This window comes from Babylonia areolata, chromosome 16, assembly GCF_041734735.1.
Source record: "Babylonia areolata isolate BAREFJ2019XMU chromosome 16, ASM4173473v1, whole genome shotgun sequence".
Taxonomy (NCBI): Eukaryota; Metazoa; Mollusca; class Gastropoda; order Neogastropoda; family Buccinidae; genus Babylonia; species Babylonia areolata.
Window position 1 is genome coordinate 6603730 of NC_134891.1, and position 10000 is coordinate 6613729.

The following is a 10000-nucleotide window of genomic DNA, read 5'->3' on the forward strand; positions in this document are numbered from 1 at the left end:
CACACCTTCCCTGTTGGAAACCCGTTTGAGAATTCTCCAGTTTTGAGGCTTTGTAGCTGTTATTAACGCAAGCTTTCTGACGATCCCACACTTACTCTCACTTTAATTAGCAAGAGAAACCGTGTGTGTGTGTGTGTGTGTGTGTGTGTGTGTGTGTGTGTGTGTGAGGGGGAGATGGAGGGGTTCTGGGTGTGGGGGAAGGGGTGAGGGTGGGGGATATGTAGTTGCCAGCCCACCCTTTCTATCACTTTACGAGAAAGCACTCACACACTCTCACACACTGCCAAACCCCGCCCCCCCTCCCGTCCCCTTATTATTATTATTATTATTGTTGTTATTATTACTACTATCATTGTTGTTGTTCTAAATCTTTGAAATTCTTATTAAACCATTTCCCTTCTCACCGGGGTTGATTTCTTATCTTCTCTCCAACAGAGAGAGAGAGACAGGGAAAGAGAGAGAGAGGGGGGAGAGAGAGAGGGGGGACAGAGAGAGAGAGAGGGGGGAGAGAGAGAGGAAGAAAGAGAGAGACAGAGAGAGAGAGGGAGAGAGAGAGAAGGAAGAAGAGGGACAGAGAGAGGGAGAGAGACAGAGAGAGAGAGCGGGAGAGAGAGAGAGGGAGAGAGAGAGAGGGGGGACAGGGAGATAGAGAGGGGGGAGCGAGACGGAGAGAGAGAGAGAGATGGGGGTGAGAGAGAGGAGAGAGAGAGAGGGGGGAGAGAGAGGGAGAGAGACGGAGAGAGAGAGAGAGAGGGGGGAGAGAGAGAGAGAGAGAGAGAGAGGGAGAGAGAGAGAGAGACGGAGAGAGGGGAGAGAGAGAGAGAGAGAGAGAGAGAGAGAGAGAGAGAGAGAGAGAAGAATGTAGAAAGAGGGGAACGACGATGACGATCATGATGCTGAGAGAAAACTTGGCAAGTGGACGAACGACGATGCTTGTCTCGGAATCCCAGGCTTTCTCTCAATGTGAGGGGGAAAGCGTTGGACTGCCAGAAAGCCTGTGCTGTCAGTAGCTCTCAAGACTTAACTCTTTCCGAACGAACGGCGAAAGAGACGACGTTAACAGCGTTTCACCCCAATTACCATCATCAAAATATTGCAAGCGGAAGGCTCTTTTAACTGAAGACGTGAATGTGGACAAAGAATACCACAATTCTGACGACGGAAGCGAAAGGTTGGGTCATTCAGACACCCACTGGACATCCGAGGGGTCTGTGTAGAGGAGAAGAGAGGACTGGCCGTACTGAGTGAGTTAATATAAGTTAATATAAGCTGCTCCCACGTCGTTGGATTGGATGCAGGAGGACAGTCGAAACGCTCCAACCAGTGTCTGCGGTACTCTCCACTGGCTCCCTGTCTCACACCGAATAAAGTACAAGATCAGCACTCTATGTTATAGATGTATTCACGAATCTGCCCCTTCCTATCTCTGCGGCTGCCTTCACCTGTTCACTCCATCTCGCTCACTACGATCGGCTTCGGATCTACTCTGTTTACGCATACCCAGATTCAAACACTCGACTGTTGGCCGCCGTTCTTTCTCTGTCTCTGGACCTTGCAATTTTCCGGAATGAACTTCCTCTTTCGCTTCGTCAAGTCTCCACACTCAGCTCTTTCAAGTCTGGCCTCCTTTCCCTGCCTCTTCCTTGTCTTCAGTTTCTCCAGTTTTAAGAGTTATGCATGCGTGTGAATGACTGGTGCGAAAGCGCATTGATTTGTCTCTGCACAAGATTCAGCGCTATATAAATACCATAATTATTGTTATTATTATTATTATTATTCAGCCAGTTTAGTTAATTTGCTGGTGTCACCCAATCGCGTGTCGACAAGTCTGATGTCTCTTTCCACTTTTTATCGCCAGTTTGAATATCTTGACCCCCGAAAACGGAGTATGGCTGCCTACATTGCGGGGTAAAAACGGTCAAACACGTAAAAGCCCACTCGTGTGCATACGAGTGAACGCAGAAGAAGAAGAAGAATATCTTGGACCGTCCCCCCCCCCCTTCTTTTTCCCCCTTATCTCTGGCATGTAGTTGTCCAATTTGCGGCTTGGCATGCAGTTCTTATTACGGGGGAGCCTTGATACATGTCCCAGCCCGCGTTTGCAGATGGTTGTTACAAGACAAGAATGGACACCCCCCCCCCCTTCCCAGTGTAGTTCATTACCACTAGGCCACCAGTCATCGCACGACTTTCTCGGAAAAAAAACAACAACAACAAACAAAAGAAACGACACCCCACCACAAAGAACAACACACACACACACACACACACACACACACACACACACACACACACACACACACACACACACAGAATAAGCGCACATTATTTGAACATCGAACGAGGAAGATATGCAAACATTCCCAGAGAAGAGAGGTTATGTGCTATATGTGAAGTTGTTGAAGATGAATTGCATTTCTTAGATACGTGTATCTTATTTCATAATTTGCGAAACCATCTAATCACAACTATACAGCAGTATGATCATCAATCAAATGTGATCTCTAGAAAAATACAAAACAATATCCTAAAACCAAGTGATTTATTCACCTGCGATGACTGTCAAAAAACACTCGCCAACTATGTATTTCAGTGCATGCATATTAGATGACCGTTTATTTCTTTGTTCCCTTTGTTCTTTGTTGTGTTTATTAATCCTTCGGGATTTTATGACAATAAATGAAGTCAAGTCAAGTCACACACACACACACACACACACACACACACACACACACACACACACACACACACATATATATATATATATATATATATATAATAGTCAGTCGTGTCCGACTATGACCATCAAAACAGCAGAGGAGGCAACTGCTGTTCCGACTGTCTGGGGTAGAATTTGATTATAGTGGAGAGTGTCTTGCCCAAGTTACATCCCCACTCTCTCGGCCAAGAGGGTTTTAGGACAGTCGGCGTTGGGGTGGTTCCCAAAGGCCAACTAGCCCACAAGGCTGCAGCACTAAGAGCCAGTGACAATTTTGCCTCCTAGTTTGAGAGTCATAGTCCTTCACAAAAGACTAAGCTGTAAATGGTTTCCCATTGACTGGAGAAACCATTGATAATACAGCTCTCACTTTGCTGTTGGGGCCAAATGTAAACTGATGTCAGTCTGTGATATAAGCCGAGTGTCGGGCCTAACAACAACAACAACAACAACAACAACAACAACAAAACCCGACCCACAAAACAAAACAAACTAAGAAAACAACAACAACAACAAAAACCAACAACAAACCAACAACAGAAAAAAAAAAAACCACCGTTGGATCTGCGGGGAAACATAGTATTCTAAGTTCTTTGTCTGAATATTTGATTTTCATGGACAATTTCAGTGAATATTTTAACTTTATACATGTGTTTGGAGTTGTCTGAGATTTACGTTGCTCTGGTGTGAGTGTGTGGATTCTATGTGCGGTATAATCATCGAAATCATCTTAGACAGTATAATACAAATACGTCGAAACACTGTCGTCTGTCCTGGGAAATAGGTCCAGTATGCTGCATTGTGTGGATCGCTACCTTAACCTGCTGATTGCGAGCTGACAAGTATGCTCGTGTGTGAAACGGGTGCACACTTTATTGAGACAAGTTTCAGTTTCAGTTTTCGTTTCGGTTTCTCAAGGAGGCTTAACTACAGTTTGGACAAATCCATTATAAGCTACACCGCATCTGCTAGGCATATGTCTGAGAACAACACATATTCCGCAGTTTGATTTTCCAGCCAAACTTGGGAGAAAGGGCAAGAGTGGGATTCGTAGCCAGGAGCCAATCGCATTGCTTGGTGTTCTAACTCTCTCCATACGAACGGCGAAAGAGACGACGTTAACAGCGTTTCACCCCAGTGGCCATCATCAAAATATTGCAAGCGGAAGGCTCTTATACTGAAGAAGTGAATGTTGACAAAGAGTACCACAGTTCTGACGACGGAAGCTAAAGGTTGGGTCATTCAGACACCCAGTGGACATCCGAGGGGTCTGTGTAGAGGAGAAGAGAGGACTGGCCGTACTGAGTGAGCTAACTTGTTGACAGTTACACGCTCAGTTGGTTAGAGCGCCGTGCTGATAACGCGGAGGTCGTGGGTTCGACCCCCATGCGGGCCATTATTTTATGTTTTTCTCAAGGCCTGACTAAGCGCGTTGGGTTACGCTGCTGGTCAGGCATCTGCTTGGCAGATGTGGTGTAGCGTATATGGATTTGTCCGAACGCAGTGACGCCTCCTTGAGCAACTGAAACTGACAGTAACACGTGACTAAATGCCCATTGTGTGAACGAACTACGCCATTGGTCAGTTCCATACTACACACAGTCAAGAGCGGGTTACGACCATACTCGGCTCTTCCGTCCGAGCAATGCAACTGGCTCCAGATCTTCACGGGCTATCTGTATTAGCAGATGAGCGTCCAAACAATTCTGCAACCTTCCTCTCAGAAGACTGAGATGATAGACAGAGCTTACAGGTCAAAATGTCAGTCAGCGTTCTATGTATGGACGTCTTTCTTGAGGGTCTGCTCTTCTCTTGGTTAGCAGAAATCAACACCCCAGGGCACACAGGAAGTTTGATTGATTGATATGGATACTTATACAGCGCCAACCCTCGGTCGGAGACCAAGGTCTAAGCGCTTTACAAACACTAGAGTCATTAGCACAACAGGCTGTCTAGCTGGGTAGAGTCGACTGACGGCTGCCACTGAGCGCTCATCATTCGTTTCCTGTGTCATTCAATCAGATTTCAGGCACGCACACATACACACTCAGACAGACATGTAACATTTTACGTGTATGACCGTTTTTGTTTATTTACCCCGCCATGTAGGCAGCCATACTGGCCATACTCCGTTTTCGGGGGTGTGCATGCTGGGTATGTTCTTGTTTCCATAACCCACCGAACACTGACATGGATTACAGGATCTTTAACGTGCGTATTTGATCTTCTGCTTGCGTATATACACGAAGGGGGTTCAGGCACTAAGCACGTCTGCATATATTGTCGACCTGGGAAACAGGACAAATCTCCACCCTTTACCCACCAGGCGCCGTCACCGAGATCCGAACCCAGGACCCTCAGATTGAAAGTCCAACGCTTTAACCACTCGGCTATTGCGCCCGTTGGTAATTGAACTTAGAGAATTCATTCCACGCTGATCTCCAAGATTCAGCAGACATTAGGTTCATCATTGGACTGCCCTGGAGGAAGGTGGCAGAATGGTTAAGACGCCTATCAGCTAATGCATTGTACTTGAGAGGTCTGGGTTCGAATCCCCACCTCGCCCTTTCTGGTCAAAATTCTGTAGAAGAACCTCACTTGCACTGATGGGTACTCAAATGTAGATGCACGCACGCACTCAAGACCTGACTAAGCGCGTTGAGTTATGCTGCTGGTCAGGCATCTACCAAGCAGACGTGGTGTGGCTTATATGGATTTGTCCGAACGCAGTGACGCCTTTTTGAGAAACACGAAACTGAACCTGCTCCTGGCTTCAATAAGATTTCCCGTCAAAAAACAGCTGTTTTTGTTTTTATTGTTTGTTATCAATGCTGTTTGTTGTTACTGTTATTTGCTGTTTGTTTGTTTGTTTGTTGTTATTACTGTTGTTGTTCTTTGTTTGAAGCGGCTGCTGCTATTGCTGTTGCTATTGTTGTCGTTTTTGTCATTGCTGTTATTTCCATTGTTGTCGTGCGAACGAACGCACATACACACACATACACAGACACACGTGCACGCGCGCGCGCGCTCGCGCGCACACACACACACACACTCACACCTCCCCCCAAACCCCCTTCTACACATTAACACCACTACAACAACAACAATCACACAGACACAGACACAGACACAGACACACACACACACACACACACACACACACACACACACACACACACACACACACACACACACAGAGACTCACAGACACACGCAGAGACACAGTTACACACACAGACACAGACACACACACACGACCCCCCCAGCCCCTCGCCCCCTCTACCCCCCCCCCCCCCACACACACACGCTGCAGCTGTTTCAAAAGTAACTTTGTGACTCACTCTGACGCCATATGATGATAACTGCATGCATGCCACACACGTAGACCCCACCTCCACCCCCACGGCGACCCCCCGCAGTAACCCCCGCCCCCCCCCCCACCCCTATCTCCCTCCACCTCCACCCCCACGACGACCCCCCCCCCCCCAGTCCCACCCCGGGCCCCAGCCCCCCACTAACCCCACCCCCTATCTCCCAACGATGCATTGTATCATGTTTCAGACAATGTCATTAGACCCGGCAGAGACAGATGCGCCTACACGGTCAGAATTTGAATGCAAAATGAGAGATGTCTCTCTCTCTCTCTGTCTCTGTCTCTGTCTCTCTCTCTCTCTGTCTCTCCCCCCTCTCCCCCAGACCCCTCCACCCCCTCCCCCCGTCCACCTGAAAAAGCGAAGCGGTTTAATTGCTGTCGCGGACTGACAACTTAGACTGAGGTCGACGGTTCGAGTCCTGATAAGTGTTTTCTGTTATTTATTTTATTTATTTGTTTATTTATTTATTTATCTATTCATCTGTTTATTTATCTAATCATCATTGTTGTTATTGCTATTGTTATCATTGTTATTATCATTAGTAGTATCATTATTATTACTATTATTATTATTATTATCAATATAATAATAATAATAATATGATAATCATCATCATCATCATAAACAACAACAACAATAATAACAACAACAATAACAATAATAATAATAATAATTATTATATTATAATCATCATCACCAACATCATCAACATCGTAAACAACAACAACAGCAGCAGCAGCAACAACAACAACAATAATAATAATAATAACCATAATAAAATTATTATTATTATTATTATTGATATTATCATTATTACTATTGTCATTATCGTTACCATCATCATCATCATCATCATCATCATTTTCATTATCATCGTTATTATTATTATCATCATCATCATCATTATTATTAATATCATTTCATTATCATTGTTATTATTATTATTATCATCATCATCATCATTATTATTAATATTTCTATTTTTGTTATAATAATAATGATAATAATGATGATGATGATAATAATAACAACAACAACAATAATAATAATAATAATAATAATAATCATTATCATTATCATTATTATTATTATCATTATTACTATTCTCATTATTGTTATCATCATCATCATCATCATCATTGTTATTATCATCATTATTATCATCATTATTATTAATATTAATATTGCTTTTTTTGTTATTGTAATTATAATTATTAATATTATAATTGTTATCATTCAGCCCGTGGCCGGCGCCTCCTACCCAGAGCCGAGCGTGCAATGGGTGAACTGAACTGGGATGTGTGTGTTGGAGCTCATGTACGTTTATATGTATTTGACTGTACTTTCATATCTGTGAAACTGCGTGTTTGGTGCATATCTGTTATGCATGTGTGGGTGTATGTGTGAATGTGTGTCTTCGCGTTTTACATTTATTTGCTTATTTATCATCATTGTTGTCTTATTTATTTATTTATTTATTATTATTATTATTATTATTATTATTATTATTATTATTATTATTTTATTATTTTCATTACTACTACCTTTTTTTAAATATCATAATTATTTATTTATTTATTTATTTATGTAAGCTTATCTATCTATCTATCTATCTATATATATTTTTTTCTCAAGGCCTGACTAAGCGCGTTGGGTTACGCTGCTGGTCAGGCATCTGCTTGGCAGATGTGGTGTAGCGTATATGGATTTGTCCGAACGCAGTGACGCCTCCTTGAGCTACTGAAACTGAAACTGAAACTGAACTTGGATGACTGGGACCTACACATTGGAGGGTCTGAGAGTGAAAGTGTGCGTGATTTAACCCTTTCACCGCCAGTCAATTTAGAGTGCAAAATTCGACGGGCGCAATAGCCGAGTGGTTAAAGCGTTGGACTGTCAATCTGAGGGTCCCGGGTTCGAATCACGGTGACGGCGCCTGGTGGGTAAAGGATGGAGATTTTTACGATCTCCCAGGTCAACATATGTGCAGACCTGCTAGTGCCTGAACCCCCTTCGTGTGTATATGCAAGCAGAAGATCAAATACGCACGTTAAAGATCCTGTAATCCATGTCAGCGTTCGGTGGGTTATGGAAACAAGAACATACCCAGCATGCACACCCCCGAAAACGGAGTATGGCTGCCTACATGGCGGAGTAAAAACGGTCATACACGTAAAAGCCCACTCGTGTGCATACGAGTGAACGCAGAAGAAGAAGTACAAAATTCCCTTGTGCTGAAAACAGAAAGGACAGTGTCTGAGAATAGCTGGGGATTCTCCCTCCGATGTATAGAAAATATGGCCTATCCTACCACCGAACATGAAGAAGAGCAGTAGGTTCATGGATAACAGACCAATGATCTGGTCACCTTTCAGTGACATGGGTCCTCTACCACGCCTGTGCATAAATGCGAGCTTGGCGGTGGAAGGGTTAACTCTCTCCATACGAACGGCGAAAGAATCGACGTTAACAGCGTTTCAGCCCAATTACCATCATCAAAATATTGCAAGCGGAAGGCACTTATACTGAAGAGGTGAATGTTGACAAAGAATACCACAATTCTGACGACGGAAGCTAAAGGTTGGGTCATTCAGACACCCACAGGACATCCGAGGGGTCTGTGTAGAGGAGAAGAGAGGACTGGCCGTACTGAGTGAGTTAAACCTGACAGAATGACACAGGAAACGGGCGTAATGATGAGCTCCCCAGAAGGCCAGCTGTCAGTTGGACCCAGGCAGACACAGCCTGTTGTGCAGAAGACCGACCCCTTGTTTGTAAAGCGCTAATTAGAGCTTGGCCTCAGACTGAGGATAGGCGCTGTGGAAATATCCATAATTATCATTCATTCTTCTTCGTTCGTGGGCTGCAACTTCCACGTTTACTCGTATGAACGCGAGTCGGCTTTTACGTGTATTACCGTGGTTTTTTTTGTTTTTTGTTTTTTTAACCCCGCCATGTAGGCAGCCATACTCCGTTTTCGGGGAGTGTGCATGCTGGGTATGTTCTTGCTTCCAGGTGGACAGCCTGTTGTGCAGATGACTCCGTGTTTGTAAGTTTGTATTGCGCTTAGAGGTTGGTCTCTGATCAAAGACTGGTGCTACAATAACAACAACAATAATAATAATAATAATAATCATAATCATCATCATCATCATCATCATCACTCATAATGATAATAATGTTGATGATGATGATGATGATGTTTACTACTACTACTACTACTACTACTACGGATGATGATGATGATGTTGATGATGATAACAACAACAGAAACAGCAACACTACTGCTACTACTACTACTACTACTACTACTACTACTACTACTACTACTACCAATAACAACAATAATAATATTGATAATAACAATCATCATCATCATTATAGTAGTAGTGGTACTACTACTACTACTACTGCTACTGCTACTACTACTACTACTAAGAAGAAGAAGAACGACAACAACAATAACAATAACACTCCTCCTCCTCCACCTCCTCCTCCTTCTCCTCCACCTCCTCCTCTTCCTCCTCCTCTTCCTCCTCATACTACTACTAACAACAAGAACAACAATAACAAAACACTCCTCCTCCTCCTCCTCCTTCTACTACTACTGCTAACAACAACAGCAACAATAACAAAACACTCCTCCTCCTCCCCTTCCTCCACCTCCTCTTCTTCTTCCTCCTCCTCCTCTTCCCTCCTCCTCATCCTACTACTGTTGCTAACAGCAACAATAACGAAACACTCTTCCTCCTCCTCCTACTACTACTAACAACAAAACAACAATAATAAAACACTCCTCCTCCTCCTCCTCCTCCTACTACTACTACCAACAACAATAATAATACACTCCTCTTCCTCCTCCACCACCTCCTCCTCCTCCTCCTACTACTACTACTACTAACAACAA

At 43.8% G+C, this 10000-nt stretch overlaps 1 protein-coding gene across 1 annotated transcript in view; it reads right to left on the reverse strand.

The window, feature by feature from the left end:
• Positions 1 to 10000, reverse strand: part of LOC143290825 (uncharacterized) — a 13541-nt gene that overhangs the window by 3126 nt on the left and 415 nt on the right. The gene's annotated exons all lie outside the window — the stretch shown is intronic.